The 26,343-nt window shown below is 39.0% G+C and overlaps 1 long non-coding RNA gene across 3 annotated transcripts in view; it reads right to left on the bottom strand.

Moving 5' to 3' along the window:
- LOC148056845 (uncharacterized) overlaps window positions 1–26,343 on the bottom strand; it is a 234,613-nt gene that overhangs the window by 6,799 nt on the left and 201,471 nt on the right. For all 3 annotated transcript variants that reach the window (XR_015702164.1, XR_015702165.1, XR_015702166.1), the window contains one exon: window positions 4,661–4,731. This is a non-coding gene — a long non-coding RNA (uncharacterized LOC148056845). The remainder of the gene's footprint in view (window positions 1–4,660; window positions 4,732–26,343) is intronic.

Raw genomic sequence — 26,343 nt, 5'->3', positions numbered from 1 at the left:
CTAGACATATGACTTAGTGGTCCTGCATTTGAGAACTGGGAACTACACCATTTTTGCACTTATTTGCTGTACCCAGTAACCTAGAATACTTATTTAATTTTAAGCTTTGGAGGTTGTGAGTACCTCTACAGCACTAAAAGCATGGATATCATCCATGAATTTCCACAGTCTTGATGCCTGAGACGTTTTCATAAATTTAATGCAAGAAAACCAGAGACAAAAAAAATATTAACAGCCACAGTAAGAAAGTCCAAACATCTTGAATGTCTTGGAGCATCTTAGAGGGGAGTGCTGCAGCTATTGAGATCGATTTGAACAACTGAATTATTGTCACTAAATTTGCAGTAACCTATGGAGAGCATCACCAGCCTACAACTTCAGGGGCAAAAGGGGTTTCCTCCTCTTCCTGCATGTAATTTGCCATCTATCCAATGGTCTGTCAGCTTAAAGACCAGCTGCTCCTTCCCATCCTGTTAATGGGAGGAAAGAAGGGCAGTATTAGATTAAATAAAGGTAACCTGGCCCTATAGCAATTTACCAGACTGCTATATATATTTCATCTTTTACCTTCAATTAAGGTAATGTAACAATCAAGCTGACTATCTTTCTGAAATACATGATTATGTGGAAAATATTTCATCACACATTTCACAATGTCAGGTATTTTCCTTTAACCTCTAGAATCCGATTCACGTAATGGCTTTAGTGATTACATACTGCCTATGCCAAAAACTCTCCTATCATTATGAAAGGCTATTTTGCTTCACTTTATGTCTTAAACCTACTGTGTGGTGCTGCAATCTTGTTTCATTGGGGTTCATCATTTAGCTGTGGAGTCAGCTTCCTTTTTAAAAGGGATTTGGATGAAGGTGATGGGAATACATGGTAGAATGTTATGTCACAGAGATAATTTGGGAGACTATAGTAATAGCAATGTATTTACAAAGCACGTCTACTTAGGAGACACGTGGTATTCTGGAACTGAACATTAGAATAAGTTTTGAAAAGGCTCTGTGTCTTTTTAGGCAACCAAAAATGGTTGAAGGATAGAATTTCAAATATAAAAGGAATGGAAATTCTTTCCCCGGAAAGATTCTGAAATTTTTTAACTGGAAATCCTTCAAATTGCAAAATCCTGCAGACTTCAAAATTTTCTGAGAAAAAAAATTCTGAGGAGGAAGAATTATGTCAGCTTGGTCAAATCACTTATTTTTTTACATTTTGATACTATAATTATGTGATGGATTATGACAAGAAATCAAAAATCTTATCTGAAATGCCATGCTAAAATTAAGGAACAGAAATGCTTTGCTCTGAGAACACTGTTGTTTGTTGGGATTCCCACCCTTTTATTTTCATGTAACTCCACATACTTGTATATTCAGCTTCTTTCACAAAGCTTTTTATTTCAATGAACCACAGGTTCCAAAGGAAAATAATACTGTTTCTTATACCTACGCTACTGTGAATCGCATTTCCTGGCTTTTCTACCAAATTCAGCATAATAATTGGTTTTGAAAAGCTGACTTTTGATTTTTATGTTTAACTGGTCTCAGAATATTTGGCCCTTCAGTCACAGGTCTGGCACCATCCCTCTCCTTGCAAACTGCCATTCTGAATTGCTTGGTCTAATATAATGGTGTATTATTATTAACTAGGAATATCTACCATGTTTTTTCCCTTGATCAAAGTCATTAATTTCTTTTGACAGGCTTCAGGTGGCACTCAAGTTGAAAAGGAAAGGATATATGGGTTTTTTCCCCTCTTAACTATAATCCTACAGTTGTACTTTAAAGAGAACTTGGTTCTGTTTGTATGATCTTTACTGAAAGGGACTATATGGAGTTCTGTGGCTTCACACACGCATTCCCATAAACCCCCCTACAGAAGATGAAACATGACACTTCCTTTGTAAAGGATCCAAGAATCCTGCCCCTAATCCATAGATTTCATATGTATGTAATCAACTTTTATCGGTTTTGTGAGGATGAAGCTTCCCCTTCCAGTGTGAGCACAATACAAACTTTGACAGTGTCATTAATAAAGAACTGCATGGCTCAGACAAACAGGGGAAGTTTATATTAAGCCTTTCTCCTGGTGCTTTCCATGATACTTGTGTAGCGTAGTCCTGCTATGGCAGACTTGCTGTGTCAGACCCACAAATGCAAACTGCTTGGGAAAAAGAGAGAAAGCTGGTGCTGTAAAAAAATCACACCACAGCTGAAAAAAGTTGAAGGTTTCCTAAATACCTTTTTCTCCTGCTAATGGTAGAAACCTTTTGGGTCATGGTAGTGAGCCTAATGAAGACAATGGCAAAGAGCCAAATGATTACGGTGGCACTAAATCAAATCATTGATGGGCAATTTTTAAGGTTTGCTGTTTTGAAGCCTTGATGTTTTTGTTCAGAAACTCAGGTCATTATCTGAAGCCCAGAAGGGACCCAGTTTGGAAATTCAAGTGGCTTTTGGGGCTCCTTTCGCCCTAACATATGCAATCCATCCTTTCAAACTCAGAGACAGTCAGAGCTATAAATATTACAAAAGGATACAAGATTTTTTGGAAGCAAACATTCTATTTGGGTATTAATTCATCCAGATCTCCAAATAAAAATACCAGGCACTGGATACTGTTCTCAGCAAATGGTCGTTTGAATCATAAGCCAATAAAAAAATGGAGCAAAGAATCACTTCTGCTTTCTGACACAGCACACTATTTTCCTTTCACAATCACTGGGATTTTACAGCTGTTCTTACTAAATACCAACCACATTCAGGTGAAAAAAATCTTTAATGGTACTCATCTCCACTGAAAAGTAATATTAATGATAATGAGTTTTGCATAAGCAATTATGCAGAAGTCAATTTAAAAAAAATAGGTTTTTTGCGCAGGTCTTTCTAAGTTATACTGTCTTGCTTTTATTTATAACTTTTTATGTTCTAAAGATCACAGATTTCATGGGTAATGGCTTCACCAGTGCACTTAATGCACTTAATATGCATGGCTTCACCAGTGCACAAAGCTGGATGGTATTTCACAGGCTTTTTTGTGAAAATTTTTTAAAAATTTGTGCTTCATCTTGAAAATTTTGGTGGAAATATTCATTTATTTAATAAGTGGATAACTATATAGATAGCTGTAAGTACATGTCATTAATATATATTCTTTCCTCTTCTTTTTTCTTTTCCTTCCACCCTCAACCAAAATCCCTTAAGAAGAAAAATAGCAAACCCTAATGAATCTTGCTTCTAGAAAGTGTAATCCTTGAGTTATACATTTTAACATACTGTTTTTCCTCTTTTTAATAAAATAAAATGAATAAGAAAAATACTTTCTTGTGAAATTATAGAATCATAGAATAATTTAGATTGGAAGTGACATCTGAAAGCTGTCCAACCTCCAGCACTAATCTGGGCTAACTTCCAAGTTAGACCAGGTTATTCAGGACCTTTTCCAGGCAAGAGTGAAAATCCCAAAGACGAAAAACCCACAGCCTCTCTCAGACACTGTTCCAGTGCTTAACCACTTTGCTTGTGAAAACTTTTTTCTTTATATTCAATTGAATTTTCCCTTGATGTAAGTTGTGACCTCTCATCCATTTGTCTCTCATCCTTTTGCTGCAGCCCTCTGAGAAAAGACTGACTTTATCTTCTCTGTAACCTCCCTTTAGCTGCAACTGAGCTGCACATGTGCTGAAGTTGGATTCCCTCTTTAGCCTTTTCTTCTCCAGGTTAAACAAACAGAGCACAATCAGCCTCTCTTCATTCATTGTCCACTCCATCCCCTTGATCAGCTGAATGACCCTCCACAGGTCTCTCTTCACTTTGTCAGTCTCTTTTACTGGATCCCCAAAAGACGGACTCTGTCCCAGATGTGGCCTCACAAGTACTGAGTAGAGGGGAATAATAACTTCCATGGACCTGCTGGCTATATCTTACTCACATGGTCTGTGGCTAGCCTTCTCTGCTGTGAGGGCATACGACTGACTCGTGTTCAGCTTGTCATCCACGAAGACACACAAGTCTGTTTTGGAAGACCTGCTTCCTACTTAATCTGCACTTCAGCCAGGAATTGTTCTCAACTAGGTGTAGGACTTTACCTATCTCTTTATTAAATTTCATTATATTCCTGCCAGCTCTATCTAGTTTAAGATCCCTCTGAATGGCAGCCAGATCATTCATTGTATCAAACAGCCCCTCAATTTTGTGTCATCGTGACCTTGATGAGGGTGAGCGTCATCTCACCATCCAAGTTGTTCATTGTCCCCAGAACTGACTGCTGAGGAACCAGCTACCAATTAGAATTCAAACTGTTGATCGCTATCCTTTAAGGCTGATCAGCCATCCATCTTTTCTCCCACCTACCCTGTTCAGATAGCCCCAGTTTGGATGCAAGGATGCCATGGGAGAGAGTGTTTAAAACTTTTCCAAAGCCAAGGTGAACAACATACACTGCTTTCCCTTCCTCCAGAGAGTCCTGGTCACTTCATCATAGTCAGGTTCCTGGGACACAACTTCTCTGTGGTAAACCCATGCTGGCTGTTCCAAACACTTTCTTGTTTTCCATGTACTTAAGTCCTCCTCCATGAGGACTTGCTTCATAGTCTTACCTAGGATTGAAGTGTAGATGATCAGCCTGTGGTTCCCCAGATTCTTCCTCTTACCTTTTTTTTTGAAGACAGACATGACATTTGCCATTTTCCAGTCATCAGGGAGCTCCCCACATCGTCAAAACCTTTAAAAGATGATAGAGAGCAACCTCACAATAACGCTGACCATATTTCATTTAGCTGAGAAATCTTTGAATGAAACATTGTTGAGTGCCTCTGTAGACAGTGGCAAACAGATTCCTCCTTCAGCTTTACTGCTCACTGCAATAGTACCTGCTCTGAGGATGCAGCAAGGGTACCGCATATGCAGATGCAATGAAGCCAAGAAGGCCCCAGTGTTTCCTGAAAGGTTGCATTGTTCAGGGTCCTATTTTTCACAGGCAAATAAATAACCAACCATATCTGAACAAGATTAAGATTAATCTGCCTATTAACATCATACAAAAAGGAAAAACAAAAAAACCCCAACAGTCATCCCAGAAACAGAGTCTGGTTTTGGATTACTTGTTTTCTAATCTTCAGAGCCTAGTAAGGGGAGATCTTCTTTATAAAACAGTTTTTTGACATCCAATAAGACTTTTTTTAGCCACATGTCATCTAAGGGGGAAGGACAAAAGAGTGCTATCATAAAACGTTCACCTTCTTACTTGAAGATTTAATGTTTCCCTTCTGCAACTCTATCTACTGCAAGCATAAGTCACTACTGTAACTACCATACATCTTGAACCACCTGTTTCAAAATAATTAATGTACCTTGGTTGCTCCAGGTATACTGTTATGATTTTTTGTTATTTTTGCACGTGACCCTCGTTTTGATATTCCAGAATTATTTTTTGTCTCATGAAAATACTCAAAAGACTTCTTGTTGAACCCATTTCACATTACTCACTATTCAAAAGTCGCTACAGATGTCACTCGGAACACTCTCATTTTGATCAGTTTTAAGTTCTCATCCTCTGATCAACAGATGTAGCAAAACAGTGAAGCTCACTTATCTCAAATATGATCTCTATAACCAGAGGACAACAAGGGACTCACATAGCATTGTAATAACTGACTAATGATACCGAGTACCCCATTTCAGATGTTTGAATGTTTTGCAAATTGTGTCCTTTGGTGGTATCTTATAGTGTGTGCAGAAATGTGGAGGAACCTTCTATAACTAGTTAGGGTTGAGAATATAAAGATGATAGGATTTAAATTATTTTGGCTGACTTCCACTGCTGAGACCTAGGGCTTCCTGCCCCTAACCTGGCTCTCCAGCTCAAAACAGTACTAAACCGTGGTCATGAATGATTGAGACAGTGCAAATGGCAGCTAGAAGTTGCAAGAGTTTGAAACATTTAGGATTAAATGAAGAGATGAACAAAATAAAGGGAAATTTAAAATGGCTATTCAATGGCTATACCTTTGGATAAATGGTTTTGCATGTGCATTCCTTCAGCTGTATTTTCACACAGTCAAACAAATGGAAAATAATTCTACTTTGCAATAGTGTAAGGAGCAACAGATAGATTATAAAACATTTACTGCAATCTGCTACTAGGGTGAGTTTTCTAATTATGACAAGAAAAACAGCCTACATAAAAGGCAAAGGATTTTAAAATTTTAACTTGGTTTACCCCCCTGCTTTTGTTATTTTTTTTGTGGTTTATTCAGATCTGACATTAAGATTACAGTGGTCACCTTCTTGTTAGTCATGTTTCTGAGCTCTTCACCACTAACATAATGCTACGTTTGAATGTAAAAATTGAATAGGAAAAGTCATTTAAAAAAGCAAAAACTTGGTTTTACTGTCTTTTGAAACAAATTAGAAGTTCTTTCTTTCTATACATCTAATCCATGTTGTTTTACATTTTAAAAAGACTTTCAATTGCTGCTCTAAGAGGGGGAGCGACACCTGGATCAATATCAAAAAGGCTATGAACAACTACAGAAGCCATTTCACTAATATGCATTAATGGACAACTGCAGAAGGGCACATGGAGCTATCTTTGCCCTGAGTTGAGGTGTAGAAACAACAACTGACACCAGTATTTAATTCATTTGGGACTGAAAGCTTCTATCTGAGAGTCTTATAATCTATTTCCAAGGAGTAAAATCCTTTTTACACAGGCTTAACATCACAGTTCATGAATTGCCTCAGAAGTCTTATTAAACTTGATGCTTTTTTCCTTGTCCAGACATAAACTGCAGGTTTCACATTATCTGACAATATCCATGACTCAGTATTATTAATTGTATATTTCTCACATTAGTGAAAAAAATAAACAAACAACACACCTTGCTTGAACAATTTTTCATTGCCATCAGATACCAAACGGCCTTAGCACTGCCAACTTGATCAGCATAGATTATTAATTATGATACTGCTGGTACAGTTCAATTTAATCAGAAAAGAACATCAAGGAGTCCGAGAAGTAGGGTATATAATGCAATTTATCTTTGCCTTGTACTGATAGGGATAACAATGATTTGCAAATTGCTTCAGCTACAAATACACAATTAAAAAGAGATAAATATCAAAAGATATGCCACATTTTCAACTCAAAGCCAAAAGTGCAGGTCTTAATCTTAGTAGTCAGTTTTAAAATCATGAGTTAATTCTTCCCTTGATGTGCATGCTTAACTCCCATTAAAATTAATGGGGGTTACACATGCTCATCGAGGAAGAAATAGACCCCATAGTGTGTATATTCTTCAAATAATAAGGATTTGGTAATTACTATATTATTTGTTCATTAATTTTCAATTTATCTTGTAAATGTGCACTCTTTGTGATCTTAGGTCCAATTATATAGACTAATTTGTAGCAAAAGGTCTAGTGGAGCATTATCCTCTTAAAGGACATTTTATAGCACATATTGACAGTGCTCTAATTCTCAAACTTTATCACTTGCAGAATACACCAAAACAAGGGAATTTGACTCCTAGCAGCCAAATTCTCCTCCTCCATGTGGTCCAAGGTCCTTTGATATCACTGTGTACATTCCATTGATTTCAACCAGTTTTGGAAAGGCAATTTTCCTTTAATTAGTAGGTGCTCAGGAGCAAGATTTTTAGAGTGCCTGATGATATTTAGGTGCCTCAGTTCTGGGTGCCCAAGCCGAAGGTTCTTTATGAAGAGTATTTTTCAGAGGGCAAGTATTAAATGGTTTGGGATTAGCTGACAACCTTAAAAAAGTAGACATGCTGCTCCCCAAAAGGCAACTCTTTGTTAATTTATAGCATAAGGACATTGGACCTTCTAGCATTTCCTGCATGATAAAATACACACTGTGCTGGGACAGAGACGTGCAGCTGTTCTCTTCTCCAATCCATTGGAATTTAAAATTTTAAGGTATTATCCATAAATAATTAGTATTCATTATGACCCTATCAAAAAATCTTAATTACAAGTAATGGAATTTGTAGTTTGCATGGATTTATTACAGTTTATCCCAAACTACCAACTGAACAGGTCAGAATATTCCCACCTTTACTAACACTCAGTCAGACTTTACTGACAAGATCATTACCCGTGACCCTGTCAATACTTAGCAGAGGGAATCTGGCCCAAAACCACAATGGATTTTTGACTCACAAGCCAGTGCAGAAGCAATGAATGCAAAGAAATACTGCCCTGTTCCTCTCAGAATTCCCTGATCCCTTAAAAAACTCTAAGTTACCACAGCACAATCTATGGACAACAGACAATATGTTAGAGACATAGGGGAGGACTGAACTCTACAGCCAACACCCCCCTCCTTCTCAACAGATAAGACTCTAGTTGGAGCATTTTACCTGATATTAATGCAGTTTAAACCATTTTTAAAGCAATGTCTAATTTCCTATAGCCTGATTTCTCATTGCCGTGTTTTTGAATGCTTAGGGATGGTCATAGAAGCTAAAGAATGTATTCTTTTTAGAAGCCTTTAGATCTTTTATAGATGCAATCTTCCCTTCCTGTCTTGACTCTGTTTTTGAAAAATCCTTTCCTAGTTCTCTTACTCAGTTTTGCTATCTTAGCTACTTCCCAAATAAAGCTGCTAGTACTTATATTCTCCTCCCACTCCCCTATTTTCTGGAACTGTGTCCTTCCCACTCCCTTTTTAACATAAAACAAATCTTCAGTGCCTGATTTTAGGCTGGTTCAGTACAAATGAAGTACGTGGACTTATCTGATGATGGAGTGTTTCCTTTATGAACACCAAAGCAAATTCACATTCCTTGGTTCACCTGTCTGTGTCATTCCTACATGCTGTATTAGCAACGTGGATGACCGACTTGTGAAGTGATTTACCTTTGGGTGAAGCAGCACAGACCCTATGAGCTAGTCTTCACATCAGGTAACTTGCAACAAGTGACTGTGTAAAGGTCATAAAAGTGTAAAGCACTTATGGTCTGTAGCCAATGTGACCCAAGGAGAATCCCATGAAAGGTATCATGTGCTCCTGCAGAAGTTTCCTACTTGTCAGTGTAACTTCAAGAAAGAGACTGATGATAGGTTCAATGAAAGCTGAATTCATGAGATTAAAATCTGTTTTGTGACTAGCCATCAGGAAGTCAGGAGAAATTCAAGCTGTCGAGCAGATATTTAAGGGCAAGGAGGACGAATTTGTAGTACCCAGTGTAGAAAGAGAACTATCAATGATGACATTTATTTTAATTAAAGTTTTTAATGCACAAGTAGCACAAAATAATTCCCACTCCTTAAAAAAAAATAAAGAGATTATGACTCTGGGAAAGAGCTAAGGGTTAACGAAAGACCTTAGAGATTGGCTAAGCCTGTGAGAACAGCAGGACAGGAACGCAACACTGAAGCAACAGAATTTGTTCTAAGAGTAAATTCCAGGATGCTTTCAGATCAGTTTAGATTTGCATCCCAGGGCCTTACAAGTTTGGAGACTTGGTAACAATTATAACTCATTGGAAATGGTAATGTTTTGTGATAGAAAGTAATTTCTCAATTATACTTTTATGTGACATATACTTTTTCCAAATATTTCATGTTTTAAACAATTTTCTCTAAAGGCTGAAGTATTTACTTTTGGAGGAGGAATGTATTTTATAATTTCTCTTTTCATCTACCACACTAATTTTTTGAAAATTAAAAAACAAAAAACCAACACAATCCTTGAAAACAGAGAGAATATACTCTATTTCAGTGAAAATTATTTATTAATAGAAATTTTATGGGTTTTAGTATTTTTAGGATGTCATAATTGGAAATACCACCACCCCCAAATTAATGAAGTTGTTTAGCAGTAAAAGACAATCTTACAGAGATTGTCTGTTCATAAAGTGTTTGCACTTGAAAAAGCTACAGTCTACAACTACCTGATTGCACAACAGCGAGACAGACACCAAGTGGATCTGTAGATACCTTGTATTTTACATACTTCATATTTTCTAAAGGGTAACTTAGGCCCCTCCCTTCTCTGTATGCTTCTTTTGTTAACTTCATTTCTTCAATACCCAGTTAGGCACTGCGTAAAAGAGCTGCAGCATGTCCCTGTGTGACCCGCACCAAGCAGTATGGTGCCTAAAAGCTCAGCACTACAGCGGTCAGCGTTGCACCTCACAGCCCCCTTCTCTCACGCTAATCACTCTCTGTACACCCACACACACATTTGTGAATCCAAGCCCATTACAGTGGTCTTGTGAGAAATGAGTTGATAGGTCTCAGTTTAAGTCAGAGTAGGCCGATGTGCACGCAATAAAATCCAGCACCCCGACAGGCAATGTTTAACACCCCCATGACCTTTTTTAAAGAGGGGACCAAATGTTCTGCAAAACTATTAGGGTATATGTTGAACAGGATGAATCTAGCTTGTTGTGGATTGTAGTTCTTTTAACATCTTTTAACACAGATGCTAACTTTATTTTGCGACTGTTATATCCTGCAATGTATCTTTAAAAAATGTGTCTTTAAAAAAATAGGTATTTTCATTCTGAGGCAACAGAGAGCTTCATTTGTCTGCTCTATAGATACAGACATTCATTATCCCCATGAACAGCCTACCTGGCTTTTAAAGACAGCAGTCCAAGGAACAGTTTACAGGTTGATTAAAGTTACAAAGTCAGTGCAAATGCATGGCAATGATCTAGGTTTTCAGGCCCAAAAAAGGACATTTAGACAATTCTGACACCTGCATTTCCCTTTGATCTGTATCTACAATGTATTTCTGCAGAAAAGTTCTGCAGGTACAGTGTATGCTGGGGAAGCTGAATGTAGGTCAATGAGATGCACTCTGCTTTTTTAAATAAAATCTTTCTGCAGAAATTGCATGATTTCCTGTTATGACTGTAGACTTCACATAGAGTATCATACATTCGTTTTTAAAAAAAGCTTTTCAACTTGTGCAAAAATCATTCATTTTGCTCAAGGTGCACAAGCACACATCTATACACACATGTTTCTATATATACTATACCTATTTATGAATAATTTCTTTTCATGTATTTTCCATTTCTAATTTGTGGCTGACACGGCAGACCACAGAATTTCAGGATGTCTATTCTTGAGCAGTAAATGATGTTAGGCAAAAAGGTGAGACGAGGGGCTCTATCCAGAGAAGGCTTGCATATCTAAATCCTGTCTAACTCTCAACTTTTGATCTTCAAATCCCTAGCTCACTGTCACCTAAGCTTAGCAAGACTAAAGCCCGTAGGTGCCTAGTTTAAGCCACAAGAGACATCTAGGTCCCCGATTTCTGTGACCTAATGTTAATCTGCTAGCTGAGAACCCTGATGTAAGAACCCAGGGCTTCCCAAGAGCCCAGTGGGCACTGGCAAAGAGCATAGCAGGTCTCCAACATGCTGACCTGTCTCTGGAAGTGCCTGGCCCTCCCATTGACTGATCAGAGATCCTGCCATAAGGAGAAAGCCAAGGAGGCAGTGCAGAGGAACTGCCTACCCAGGTCCGTCAGGATAGCATTCCCCCAGAACAGCTTTCCTCTGTACGTCTACATCCCTTTGGATTTCTCTGAATGCATTTACTGCATTAATCCTCAACCAAAAAACAGCTGAAAGGAAGTGAGGTGGGTTAGAGAGAGCAAATGAGTCAGGAAGAGTCAGTGTCCCTGCAGTTTCCACAACCAAGTGAATGTTTAGGCATTTGCCTGATTCAGAACCTGGAGGAATGTGAGACTCACAGGAGAGCACTGAAAATTAAAGATTTTTCTGACTCAGACTTCATGTTAATAGCTGTGATTGGACAAAGGATTTGGGATTTTAGACGAAGAGGGTTTTCAGAATGAAAATGAGCCACAGGAAAATGCATGTGGGAAAATGCAGTCTATGCCAGATCTCCTAGATTTTACAATGTGAGAAATGCAGTAAGTTTGGGACAGACAAAAACAGATGAAAAATAAAATAAAGACTGAATACCTTAGTGAAATTTATATACAGTCCCATGCCATCAACATCCTGATTTCTATTTCAGCCATAGAGGAGGAGAAGGGTGTCCTCATGCAGCTGGAGGCATTTCCTCTCTGAGACAGTAAAAGTGGGTATTGGGTGATGGTACTACTTGGAATCATTTCTATTATGTTCCCCTGCACTTTGAAGAATTGTTTTTCAGAGGTCATGAGCTGGGTGCATGTTGCTACTGTGTTAGGCCACAGTGCTCCTGGAAATGTACCTGGCAAGCTCAGGCTCAAACTGAAGTTAATGGAGTTTTGCCATTGCTTAAGTTGAAGCCAGGTTTCCAATTCTGATGTCAAAGAGGCTCTTTCCCCCGCCTCCTCCAGTTATGCTGTATGCACCGGCTGCGCGCTTAGTTTATCCCATGCCTATCACAAATATAGCAATGCAGACCTTGTTACCAGAAAGCTCAATTATTGTAATACCCTCTTAGCAGAGCTTAAAGCCAGGCTGCTCAGTGCTGCTCGCTGCTTACTCCGAGCACGGCAGCACGTGTGCTCAGCCCTGTGAGCCAGCAGGAGCGCATTACACCACACTGCATTCTTCACACTGTCTGCCTCCGAAGTGGCAGATTGATTTTAAGTTGGCCCTTTCGGATTTTAAAGCCTTAAATAATGCAGGCTCTGGCTACGACTGATCCCCTTCTCTCTGAGCCCTGTCCTAATGGGGAGTTGTGTTCCCACACCACCTGCTTTTCCTGGAACCCTACTGTCACATCGCAGATCTGCACCAGATTTTGACTTTTCTGCACTGAACTGCACGATGTATCTCACCCCCCGTATCGTTCCTTTCCCGTCAACCCTTTCCATTTATATACCTCACTCATCCCAATGTTAGCAGAGCCTCCCAAAATGATCGCTGCCATCTCACAAATACAGACTAGCCAGGTTTTCGACGGAGGTGGCATTAAAGCAAGTTAGCAAGCGTGGCTTTATGGTACCAGGTACTCACTTTTTTCATCCTGCAGTCAGAGAGAAGGCTTAGCCCTCTCATTAGACCTGAGGTAAATTGGATTTCCTTTACCGCAGGTTAAGAGTAGGTAAATAGGAAGTTAGAGCAGAACACCTGACTCTGTTAATCTATACTCTAAGTTAACTTGTGGTAACTTGTTTGTGTAGCCATACCCTTGGGTGACTCTGGCCACTGTACTTCATTACTCTATGCCTCTTCCTCCTTCCTCTGCCTAATGGGGCTGATGATGCTTCCTCTGTAAGGTACTTGCAGATCTTGGGATAAGAAATGGAAGTTTCAGAAGAGGTATTATTAATTAACATTTGTTAGCCTGTCTGTGCTCTCATCGCCCCACCCATCTTTCAGTGTAGTACGCACTCCTTGTGATTTTATTGCAGCTGTAGTCTCTTCTAACAATTAATACAGTTATTGGCCCCACAGTAATTACTTTTTCTACGTCATCTTTTTTTCACTTTAAAGCATGCATTTGTTTGCTTTGAATTCTAACACGGTATATGCTGTTTATATAACATTGTTAGTATATTTAAATTACTTTAATTACAGTTTACATTGGCATATATGTAGGGATTTTAATTAATAGAGCTATTAATAATATTAATAATAATAATAATAGACTGGTTTTCTCTTAATGTTAAAACGTGATCCAAACATTACAAAACATGGATGCCTAAGGTTAGATAATTAACCCAAACTCAAGTTCTGGAGCAGTGAAATCCAAGTTGCTTTTTATGGATTCCACCTAGGGATTTAAGGTTTAAACTCTAGGAACCTATGTTTGAAAAATCTTGGCTTTGATGTATGAACATGTTTTTTCATTATCTGTGTGAATGAGATAGATGTGATGGTTGCCCTTTCTCCATCTCTCTTCCCACCTTTAACATGAAGGGCTAATAGGGACCCCAGCAGGGGGTGAGCAGCCTATTCCTTGAGCACAATCCTTGGAATCACCCCATACCAGAGGACAGGAATGGGGGTTTAATACTTTAAGGCCTGATGTAACCTTCAGGTACTTAAATTAATGTCTCTTTATACCTCCCTGGTTAATAGTCAGTGGACAGGAACAGGCACCTCCAGGGATGATTCAGCCCACCTAAAATCTGAGTCACCCTGTGGAGGCACCCCTCTCCCCTTCAATTAGAGTGGGTGCCACTGTGTCAGTCAGGTGTCTCCCTTCAATGCCCATGCTGAAGTGTGGGGGATCTTGGCCCAGATGCCTTTAGTTTCTTATGTCACATCTCAAGTCCTTAGAAAGATGAGACCAACGTTTACACAAAGAAGAAAAAAACAGCAATGCCAGAGGTGGTTAATATTTGTGCTATTTATCCAGCTACCTATGTATTTGCAATAGTTATGGATACTGTCTTGCTTTGATGTGCAGCGATTTACAGATGCATTTCCATTAACATTAGTGGGAATTGGGTGCATAGATCCAGTACATCAAGATGAGAATATTTGGTAATAAATCTTTTAATATGCATGTAGCATTGACTGGATAATTTGAAACATTTTTAAAATCCAAATAAAAATTGAGTTTTCTACTACAAGAGAAGCTACCCCTAGAGACAGATAAGTGGAATCTATCTCCACATAGTCAGACCCTGTGTGATTTCATACTATACACAGAATGATCCTTTTTTATCTTTATTGATTACTAGAAGAGTAATACAATTAAAGGTAGCAAAATGCTTTAAGGTTTTTGTTCTCTGGCAAAGAATCAAGAGTTCAAAGTGGGGTTCCTTTCTCATTATTAGAGAACACCCTAAGAGACAATCATTTCCAGCAATTCTCTCTTTCTCCTCCTCCCCTTTTCATTTCTCACTTTGTGATTTTGGGGATACAGAAAAAAACCTCTGTGTGTGTGTTAGCACTAGTTAGTAATGTGCAGATACAAGAATAAAACCTATCCTTTCTTTTTACAACCACAGGTATAAAAGAAGTACCTATCATTATTTCATTAATGATCTACAGCAGTATTTTCTTGCTTCCTTGGTCTCATGTATTCATGTACACGTGAGCACACATGAACACACACACGCACACACACACACAGACAGTCTCACTCTTGAGTTTTCTGATGTAGAACACCCCTTGATAAGCACTGCTTATGCCAGGATTATGAATACAAGGAAATAGAAAAGACATTTAGAAACCATAGGAAAACAATTCTTTTGGTGTTTGAACGGCAGTGTTATTCAGATGTATATAACTACTGCTGGGTGGGGAAACTGCAGGAAATATGCCAAGGAAGAGAGACAAGGGGAGGCCATCAACAAGACAGAGAAAAAAAGACAGAAAATGCTTTTGTTTGCAGACTTGGCTGGTTGACTTGACTTGAAAATAATAATAGGTCCCCATTCTCTCTCACCAGCCCCCTCCCCTGATTCATCGGCTATAACATAATTGATTCTCACTAAAGATGGATTTGGAATATGTGTCTTGCTTGTTGCTATTGTTTATGTTTACACAGTACACTTACTGCTCGAGGAGTTTTGTTCCTCGTTTACTCACTGCCCTGTTGCAAACCCCTGTTGTTTTTCCAGCTGCCACCAGTTCTTTTCTTTTTACCTCATTCTTCACACAAGGAGGTGAAGAAGGGGGGAACTGCACTGTCTTGGGGACCATGACAGGCTGGGGGTCTTGCAGGTTATGACATTCTGCTTGATACAGGAAACTGCCTACTTGCATTTGCCTCTAGACTCCTTTCAGAGAGTGGGGCTTGTGTTCCTTCCCTGTTGTGTTTCTGCCTCCATGGTGAGCTAAAACTCACAGGCAGTAAGAGGAGAAATTCCCACACCTGGCACAGGGCTCCCAATAGACAGTCATAAATTTTGCTGACTACCCATTTCAATGGGGCACCTTTGGACAAACAGATGATAACTGCCCAGGGAAAATATGTTTTTCAAGTCTGAGAACTACAAGGGAGGACACTACTCAGCAGATCACCTGGCAGGGCTGATCAGGGATTGTCAGACCCTGGGGTGCCAAGGAAGACTCATCAGGGACATCTGACAGGCATCAGGAAGCAGCTTTGAGAAAAGCAGCAGCATAGCTATTTCCTTCACAATCACACAGTCATGAGGCTAGGAAGAGATAGCTATGGGAAAAGGAGGAACGGGAAAGAGAGGAAAAATGTGTATAGAAAGAATAGAGAGAGGAGGAGTCCATGTGGGGGCTAGGGAAGAAAGATCAACAAAGCCTAATGGCAAGTGGGTGGCTAAGAAGATATGTTTTAGCAGATTTGGCATTATTTTTAAAGTACTCCTGAAGTTTTTATGGCTCTGGGCCCCTATTTCATCTTAATTCATCCTTGGGGATAAAGACTCAGCTGGATGGATCTCAATCACTCCCTTCCCTTTCTCACCCCTTGTCATCATGTTCTCTTCCTTCAGTACATTTTCACCATGGTTAGAAATTCCGACTCTCACTCCCCTTCCCAAGCGACTACCGTGGTGCCCTTTGGAAGGTGCGCGGTGCCCTGACTCCCACGGAGTCGAGTTCCATTGGAACTGCTGGTAGTGCATTCATCAGCCATCTGTCATTGCAGCTGCTTGTTGAAGAAATCAACAACTTTTTTTTTTCCCCCTCTTTTTTTTTTTTTTAATACTTTGGCTAGGAGGGGAAAAAAAAAACCCTCAACCACCAAAAATTAAACAACAACAATAATGGCCCGACTGTTTCCCTGACAATCCAAACACAATCTGCTGCCCACAGTCTCAGCAAAGTGTCATTGAGGGGAAGAAAAATTCTCATGGCCTGGTGGATTTGAGTGTGTCTACGGGCTTTGTTTTGTTCTCCTTTTCTATAATAGGTGTAAAACCCTTTTCTGATGGGAGGATAACTCCTGTGGAGTTTTCATGACTCAAAAAGACTGAGCTATGGCACATCAAACTTTATCAGCCAGTTGTCAGTGTAACTTTTAGCTGAGAGTCTCAAAAAAACCAGGAATGCTTTTTAAAATCCCACAATGTGTTTTTTATTTCATTGTATTTTCCATGATTGAATGGAAACATTGAGGAGAGGTGATAAAAACTGTGCAAACATAGGGTAATATTTAATGGTGTCAGGAAACTAGGCTACAGACCTTCCAGCTTTCCAGTCTTCTTGCAATCTAATTTGATCTCTTTTCTGTAACTGTCTTTTGAAAGATAGTGAAGATGAATCTATCTTCACTTCATTTTCACCCTGAGATCTTTATACATTCAGACACCTTTCTGGGTCCCAGGTCATGCTGTCAGCCTTGTTCATGGCCATTTCAGTGGTGACACCCAAGGAACCAGATATCACTGCACCTCCCCAAACAGGAGGCAGGCAGCCCAAGCACAACACTCTTGTACAACATTTGACAGGTCCTGACAAAGCAGAGCAAGCTTTGCTGTCCACAGTCACACCACGGCACGTAAATTTTCCTATGCTTTTCTTTTAATATGCCTTTGGAAAGAGAGAAAGGGAAAGGTTATCTCTCCATGTCTCCCCCGTAGGCAACTGAGAGAGAAGCAGAATATAATGAGAAGGCTAAGAGACTGGTAAAATTAAAATACACAAACCATTAAAACATTTAAAGGGTAGAAAATAAGAGCACTCACAGCATCTGTTTTAGGTCAGCACCTAAGGAGTTTCTTACAGCCGATATGGGAACTCTTAAGAAACACGAACCATATTATACACAATAGTATCTTTATGAAAAGCACAAACTCACAGAGGGAGGCCATGGCACTTACAGTGTGGGAACATGAGTCTATCAAGAGTGAAGACTGTGAAAGCAGCAGAGGAAAGCCCTGACCTGGCCTCTTGGGCTGGTGGCACAGGCTGGTATATTTGAGCTCCTGGACAGTGCATCTGGCACTCCTAGCAATAAAACCTAAATTGACAGGTTTATGTCTCCGTCTATACAATACACTGCACCACTGCAAACCAATACGTGACATCACACATATTTTATACTTCGATGTATACATGTATGTAATTGTCCCTGGACCCACAGAGATACAGAGAGCTTTTCTTTCCTTCTCCATTTTTTTTTTTAATGAAAAAGAACAGTTGTCTTCCAGTCTTTCTAATCAGCTCCTGGCAAAGACAGGGAGATAGACAGACTTCAAATCCAACTCAATAACTGGCTTTTTACTTTTTTATCAATTTCTTTTTAAGTTTCCCATACTGAAGTTCTCAGCCTTTTGATTCGACTCATATAGTAGAGGGGGCTCAAAATGAAATGGAAAGTAAACTGGCCTCATTAATCTCAAAAGGCTTCAGATTTTTATGTAAAGGTATCTTATTAAGATAGGCAGGTATTTCCAGGTGGGCATTCTTTAATGTTTTCTTTCTTTATTAAGTGTACTATTCCTCAAAATCACCTGCCAATAAACTAGAGCCAATCTTAAACACCTGTCTGAATCTCATGTATGTGAAAGACCATATAGCTTTTTCCGGGAAAGAAATTGGTTTTAAAACAGGAATAGATACTTCATATAGTGACTTTTCTGACTGTTGTTTTAGAATAAGCATATGTGCATGCTTTGGAGTTCTCTGTCATGCAAAACTCCAAAAGCTCCATTCAGGTCCACTAGTAGTCATTTCTCATGGCTGCGAAAAAGGTTTTATATTGTGCCATCTGTACAAAGCCAAACCAGTCTCCCTGCCTGTGCTTGTGGAGATCCTGTTGAGAAACAGAAGGGGTACATTTGCCTAATGCAAGCAAAGTACTTAAACAGAAGTTTTAACTTCTGCACAGGTAAGATTCTCTTGACTCAAAACTTTTCCTGACTTCCACGTGTGCCTCTTTTCCCTGTAAAGCTTTTCTAATTGCTCATGGAAGCCAAACACTTTTTTTTCAAACTCTGAAATGATGAAGTTTTATTTTGAATTTATTTTTTAATTTTATATTTGAGTTTTATTTTTGTCAAATTTTATTTTAAAGGTTGTCTAAATTAGTAGTAAAACTTATCCCTCAGCCTCCAACCCTTTTGCTCAAGGACAGTCCACATGCTAGGCCTAGTTTCAGCCAATGTTTATTTTTCTGAATTTATGTGTAGATACATCTTGGATCACTGTTCATTTAATCCTATCATATTCTTTGGCACCTGTTATTACAAGCCCTAAAGGTTTACACTATTTGCAATTTCTTCTGTACAGAACTTACTACCATCTTTATGTCTCAGAGTATGTATTCTTATATTGATACATGGAATAAAAGGTGGTGTACAGTTCACATGCAGTTGTTGCTATTGTCAGAAATGGTTGCTTTGCATGGGACTTGATGTCAGATGTGGATGTGATATTCTGCTTGCATGAGCTTTTGCAAATGTTTACTAAGGAAGAGAAGCTCAGAACTGAACTACCCCAGAGAGCACTACCCCAAAATCAAAACGAACAAAAAACCCATCCCAAGCTGGAAACAGCCCTCTCCTTGCTCATGAAGTGAGTAACTAGCCAAGTGGTTATAATTTCAGGTACTGGATGTGAATAATTTCCAAAGGAAAATGAAGTTTTTTTCATGCTTTTCGTACCTTCCTCTTTAGGGATAAGATTCTGTTCGCACTCAAGGGGAACTTTACATCTGAGAAGACATAATCCAAGGAGCTATCTGTCTAGAGAGGAGCTTCTAACTGCAAGGATCACAGTCTAAGACCTGAAAATTTATGTTAACAGAAAAGGGAATGTAATATAAAAGCAGTCCAACCTCAGAACGGTATGAACTATAATGGAAGTAAAGACATGCAGGATTTCACCCAACATGCTTGTCCATCTCCTCCCGTGATCAGCCTTCGTTTCCAGATTGCTAATATTCCTCAGTGTGTCAGTCAAAGTCAGTTGGGAACTAAACGTATGAGTCACCAAAGCCATTAGTGCAGATTGTCAGCCTTTTGTAAAAGAAATGAGCAAAGTCACTACATGCTGATGAAGAGCTTTATAACTGCAGCCTAAAAGCCACGTGGAGGAAAAGATGTTTGGTCCAGCTTTCAGAACAGTTAAAGTAGAGAAGAATCTCAGCCCAGGCTGTGAATATTACTCACACTATTATTTGAATAATCTAAACAAATAAGACCAGCGATTCTGTGTCCGCAGCTTCCCAGCTTCACTGCTATTAAATTAAAGGACCAATTCCATAGTCTTGCACAGCAATAGTCTGTTCTAGTACTTACACCATAATTCTTTGTCTTGCAATATGAAGTATCTGAGTCTGCACTTAATGCACAGGTATAACATCAATGAATGCTGGGGAAGCAAAGTATCCGGTTTTTTATTTTTACATTAAAGAATCATATGCAAAAATAATGACTTGGCCTTTTGGTCTTCCACAATAATTTAAACAAGTCTATTCTGTTGATTTAACATAGCTTCAATTTCTGGAGCACTACTCAGCATATATCTATAATCAGGAATAACTTACAAAGGTAATATTTAACAATGTTAAATGAGGTACGCTGTGGCAGCCTTAGAGCCACCCTTACAACTAGGAATCTGCTAGCGAGAGTGGAAACTGTTACATAAAGGCTTCTCATCAAGTCAATCCACTTAGTGGGAAGGATCAAGATGGATTGGTGTTATGCGGGATATAGTCTTATAGCACTCGGAATGATGGCACTGGTGGTACCCCATGTATTGCTAACTGCCTTATCTGCCTAGGATAACCTTTTCTTTAACCCCTTCTCTATTACAAACTTGGTGCTAAAGGAGGTTAGTGCTGGTCTAAAATCACCTAAATGACTATGTTTTGTTTGACTTGACATGAATGAACTATATTGTTTTGGCCTGAGAGGCTGTTGTGCTATTTATTGGCACTAAGCTTTCATGCCATCATAAAGTTCCACTCAGACTGCACTCAAAATGCAAATTTTCAATTAAATTTCTTACATTCGTACCAATATAAGCTGCTAAAATTTTCAATTTTTTTTCTACTGAACCAATATAAAAACTTTATAGCACTGAAATTAGGAGCTAAAGACCTTTTCCAAAAGTGTTCACAATTATTTTATCCATATTTTTAATATTCATAAAAGTGGCAAGAACAAAGTGAGGCAAATTTGCATTTCATATCGCACTAAAGCTACTCCACATATACACGATAACACATCCCGAGAACAATGAGATATCCTGTCACATGTATGCATTTTCTAAAACTGCACAAAAGGAGGATTTCAGGGATGCATAAATTAACTTCCTACCTTTAAATTATTAACCCAGGCTGTTCCTTGAATATGAACCAAAATCAAAGGACAGCTTTCCCCCACTCTTTTACTCCCTGCAAAAAGAGCACACATATTGTCAGTCTTTCCTCACTTAAAGTTGATGACTTAAGAAATTGAGTTACTTGGATACTGAAAAATTGTTTTAAGAGAGTTTTTTTACTATTGTTCAATTCATGCCATTTTTGGAGTGGAAAGGTACATACTGTGGCTATTGGTAGAAGCCACTTCAGCTACCATAACATATTTTTTTTGGAAGCAAATGAATGACCTCTGCATACTTTGATATGTGGGGAGAAACAAAGCTTAAATCAAATTTCAATGAGTTCTTGAAGTAGAAGAGATTAATGAAGCCTTTATCCAGGATTCTGTCAGTGATCAGGACTTCCCAAAACACTTTCTTGCAGGCTCTGCAGAAACAGATGGACCTGTACATACATTTCCCTGAACTGGCATTTTTAAACCTGGCCTTCACCAGAGCTGAAGTAGCCAGTTGTGATGGGCAGTTACATTTGTTACATCTGTTGAAATCTGCTTTCCCAATGTCAGAAATAGGCAAAATAATCTGCTAAAGCATTTTGATTGACACCGTTTTTTACAAAACCTGCAGTCTGATTGCAAATCTTTTCAGAAGACAAAAAAGGTCAAATTTGTAGATAAATGATTATGAAGTAATAACTCCCTTCTAGTAACAGGTGATATTAAAAATACAATCTTAATTAATTCCTTTAGGGCCACATTCATAAATTAGAACCATACATGCAAAATTTTCTGTGGGAAAACAAATTAGATATTGATTAAAATAGCAACTAAAAAGGAAATGTTCACAATAGCAGCCATGCTGGACAGTTGGTGTGGATGAATGCATTTTACTTGGCCAGCTAGTAACTTTACAGCTACTTTCCCTCTTACTTTTTAAGCCTTGTCTGCAGATTGCCTTGAAGCGATCTACAATTGCTTTTTCAGTTGAAAATTTAGTACTATGAACATGCTAGTAGTACTGTTTCCACACAATCTTCTAAAAAATCTAGCAAACCAATAGCTATCATAAAGTACAAATGCGTGTGTTTTCCATAATTACACAGAAATCGTGATTTAATAGCCCTAACTTCCTACTTTAACAACTTGAAACCATCACACTTAATATGATCTAGTAAGAGACTGTATAACAATGCAAAAATTGCTATTTTCCCTACCTAATTCAGACAAAAATCAGCAATAAACACATTTCAGACATTATTCAGGGTTTCATACTTAGCATCATACAAAAAAGTAATTGCCTTTTATTGACCTGAACTTACATGCATTTAAATCAAGGGAATTCTGCCAGTGATATGGGACCAGGTCTTAAATTCCGTATGTTAAATTTGCACTCCAATCACCAGTTCTTTAGTCTATATTTGAACTGATTTCTAAGCAAATATTTTTTGCTGTGTTCAACACTGCTTAGCTAACTCACTGTTTCATTAGTTTTTGCACATTGTGTAGGCTCCCACTCAGAATTAGAAGTGCTGAAATGCCAGAAGAAAAATTCTTTCTTCTGGGTTTTGCAGTCTGCTCATATGGAATTATTACCAAAAAATCTTGTGATGTCACTCTCTCTCATTCCCATTTTGTAAATCCAAGGATCTGGATAACACATATGAGGACCCAAACTTCTGGATGATTATGCAAAATAAAGTGAATCCTCATAAATTCAATTATAATTATCCACAAGACTGAGTTAATTTGGAGTAGCATAACTAAATGAAAAAAAAAAAAGAGGAAAAAAAAGAGAAAAAAAAATTTAGTAAAATATTTCCTTCTGTAGCATAACTGTAAAGTATCAACATGTGAACTGTGCAGTTTGGGTGTGCTGATTACCCAAAGATATTTTCATGGTAGCCTGAGACTCCACGCATACCAAAATGCAAAACCACATCTGTTTTCTCAGTTTAAATTGCTGCATGATGCTCACTCAGCCTCTGTACTTCGGCATGTGCCAAACCCAGGGCTGAATAAAGAGAACGCCTGCCAAATATATCCACTTTCTAAAACTATGCAAATGTAGGACTTTGGGGATGCATAACTCAACCTCCTTTCTCAAAGTTTCATTAACAATATTGCTCTTTGTCACTGGAGCAATGTAAACAATTACAGTTAAAAAAAAAGGCAAATCCCTACCTACGTCATGATACTTTCTCACAGAATTTGGGTAAATTAGTTGTAGTCATAAAAAAGGGGGCCTTTTTAAATTGCTTTGCATGTCTATATTACAATGGAACGTGATATGGTGAGCGTGGCTTAGCCAAAACAGACCTCGTCCACCCTGAGCTGTGCTGAGGAAGGGCTGTGCTGTGGTTAAGAAGTTGAACTAGGACTAAAGGTTACAGTTCAAGCATTCAGCGCTTCCACAGACTTTCTGTGTGCTCTTGGGCTGTTCAGTATCAATAGCCTTCAGATCCCGAGCTATAAAAAGTTAGTCATTATACTTCTTTTCTCCCATCCTTTGGCTGTCTGATGTGTGTAGACTGTCTTTTGCTTTGTACAGAACCAAGTCTAACATCATCCTGAGCTCACCTGATATTTCTAGCATTTCACTACCGGTAAATAGAACTATCTATTGAAATTGGTCATTATGTTTCACCAGAAGACTCCTCATACAGTGCCAACGTAGGAGTTCTCAAAGTGTTTGTGTAGCCCCTGAAGACAGGACAAATCACCCATGCACAAGGTTTTTGGGAATTCATAGATGTCAGTCTGGTAAATAAACGTAGAAATTGTAGAAAGGACATGAGTTGAAAGTTTTCAGTGTCTTTCTTTGCATGTCAGAACATCGACCTACAAGAGCTGCTTACCCCTTTCCAGCTTGCAGGTACCCTCTACTTACCATGAGATCTTTTGAGCAAAGACTGTGTTCTCCCTCCATGCTCCTGATCAAGCTCTCCAGCACCCTTACATTTAATTATTGCTATTATGCCACACTAACTAGACTGCCATTCAGAAGTAGATTAAAAAGTCCTTAATTTTGAATGAATTGACTTGCATGAGGATTCTCACACAATGTAGTAAGGAATAGATGGCTGGATAACTGGGTTATCAAACCTGGTCTCATGTAGTTATCAGCACGCAGATAACTATGCCACATACATTTAGCGCACAGCAGTCCATAATCCTCCTACAACACCAGGCACATCAGGCTGCCTGATGTTTTATGACAGGCTTAGGATCTTTAATAGAAAAGCTTCAGTGTATCAAGGGAAGCATTCAGGAGGGGTTAGGAAGATCACCCAAATAGTAGGTGGTAAAAATATGTCCTAACCCCAAACTAGGCAATGGTTTAACCTAAGTATCTGCGTAGTTCCTAAGTTTGGTGTTTCCAGGACTTCCCCTAAGCAGTCACCCTTTATCATCTACACCTGAATTTGAAAATTAATCCATTCCCCATTCCAGATTTGACTGTGCCACTGATTGATTGTATGGGAGAGACGTGGCAGAGAGTTAGCTAGATAGATACTGCAGGTCTTTCTTAAGCACTTTGAAAAGAAGGATGCAAAACCTTCCCTTAAGCTCTAGATATGATACAAACAAGGAAAACAAACAGCAGTGGGAACAGAAGATGAAGATTAAAATTCTATGGACATATCACTGTGGGGACATGGTGCCTAGTGGCATGTAAATTTTTTGACTTTTTACACACAACATCAATAATTCCTCTTTTATTGCGATCTGAATGGAAAAGATCTGAGGTTTTATAAGCATTTATTGATCTTACTATAAAGAACAACTCTTTAGGAAAAAACTGAAGAAGGAAGAGAAAGTGGACTGCCTAGCACTCTGACTGTCCATGAGCTTTCCAGAAAAAAAGTCACTCTCCTTCTACCAGCAAAGTGCTGAGTAATTCCCTTCAGCTGCTAAGCACTCCCATTCTACTGAAAGCAGAGAGAGCTCAGCAGCATTCATAGCTTCTCAAGAGTTGCTCAACAAGTTGTAGGATGGTTCCAGAAATAAGTGATCTCAAAGAGCAGGTTCACAGAAACAGACCTACTCTGATGCCCTGAGGCAAGCATTTATCCAGTAGTTACTTTGTATAGAGTTCAAACTCAGTTAGGATAGTGATCAAATATAATCCTTTCCGGAGAAGAACAAGGTAATTACAAGCAAGGAACTGTGTTCATGCAACACTGCAATTGCAGCAAACGCCCCAAATGGTCAGAGCTGCAAATGTGAAGGATCCAAGAATAACGTAACGTGGCTGTGATGTGCACAAATAATATTTCTCACTCCTACTTTCCCATTCCAAAAAAATCTAGCCTAAGAGAAATAATGATCATGTAGAGACAATTTTACCCCAGAACACATGAGACAGTCACAGCAGAGTCAGCATCACTGCAGGAGCCCCTGAGCTGATATTGCCGGTCATGTTTCTGTGTGAGATCTGACACACAGGAGGTAGCAGGGAGCTGGTTATTTTTTAACATTCATTTTGAATGAGGTTGCTCTAAGTTTATACCCAGCCTCCTGTTCTCAAATTCAGCACATGCTCATATCGGACAAATCTTTATTAACTGCAGAGTAATTAGGCAGCAGAACGAATGTTTCTGCATGTATGCTCACATACACAAAGCCCCTGTGTATGTGGTGCATGTGTGCACGTGCATATGTGCAAGCACTCCTCTGCATATATATTTTAATTTTTTTCCCCTCAGAGGGCCATAGTGGGTACATAATAACGCCTTCCTCCCCCGACCCCCCCAGGCTCACCAACACATGCACAGCCAATCAGATCCAAGGCACCTTGCAGGAGTCAAGGCCAGGGTTTTAATGCTTTGCTACCATTTTTGACAAGACAGCCTCCTTCTCTGAAAAGGACGAGCTGGAGCCATCTTTCAGGAGTTTTCTTTCCCTGACAGAAATCAGCAGGGTTAGAATAAACTGCATAAGTTATCAGCTCCTCAGGAAAGAACATGAAAAAAGCCCTTCTATCACTTAATGAAAAATAGCTTCTTTTTTGGACAGAACTTCATAGGCTTGCAATCAAGCCGTGGCTCCCCCCTCCCTTCCTTCCTTGACGTGCCATAGAGGCAAATCAAGTCGGCATCTATTAATAATATTTTCCCCTGCTCCTTTCATTTCTCTGCATGTCCTACCACTGTCAGGCCCCGTGATGGAGCAGCGCCTTTATCTCGTCCGAGT

This window comes from Nipponia nippon, unplaced genomic scaffold (genome assembly GCF_047370975.1).
Source record: "Nipponia nippon isolate SJK-2023a ecotype South Korea unplaced genomic scaffold, ASM4737097v1 scaffold_11, whole genome shotgun sequence".
In the NCBI taxonomy this organism is placed as follows: domain Eukaryota; kingdom Metazoa; phylum Chordata; class Aves; order Pelecaniformes; family Threskiornithidae; genus Nipponia; species Nipponia nippon.
Note: the sequence above shows the minus strand (reverse complement) of the source record. Positions and strands in the feature narration are given on the sequence as shown.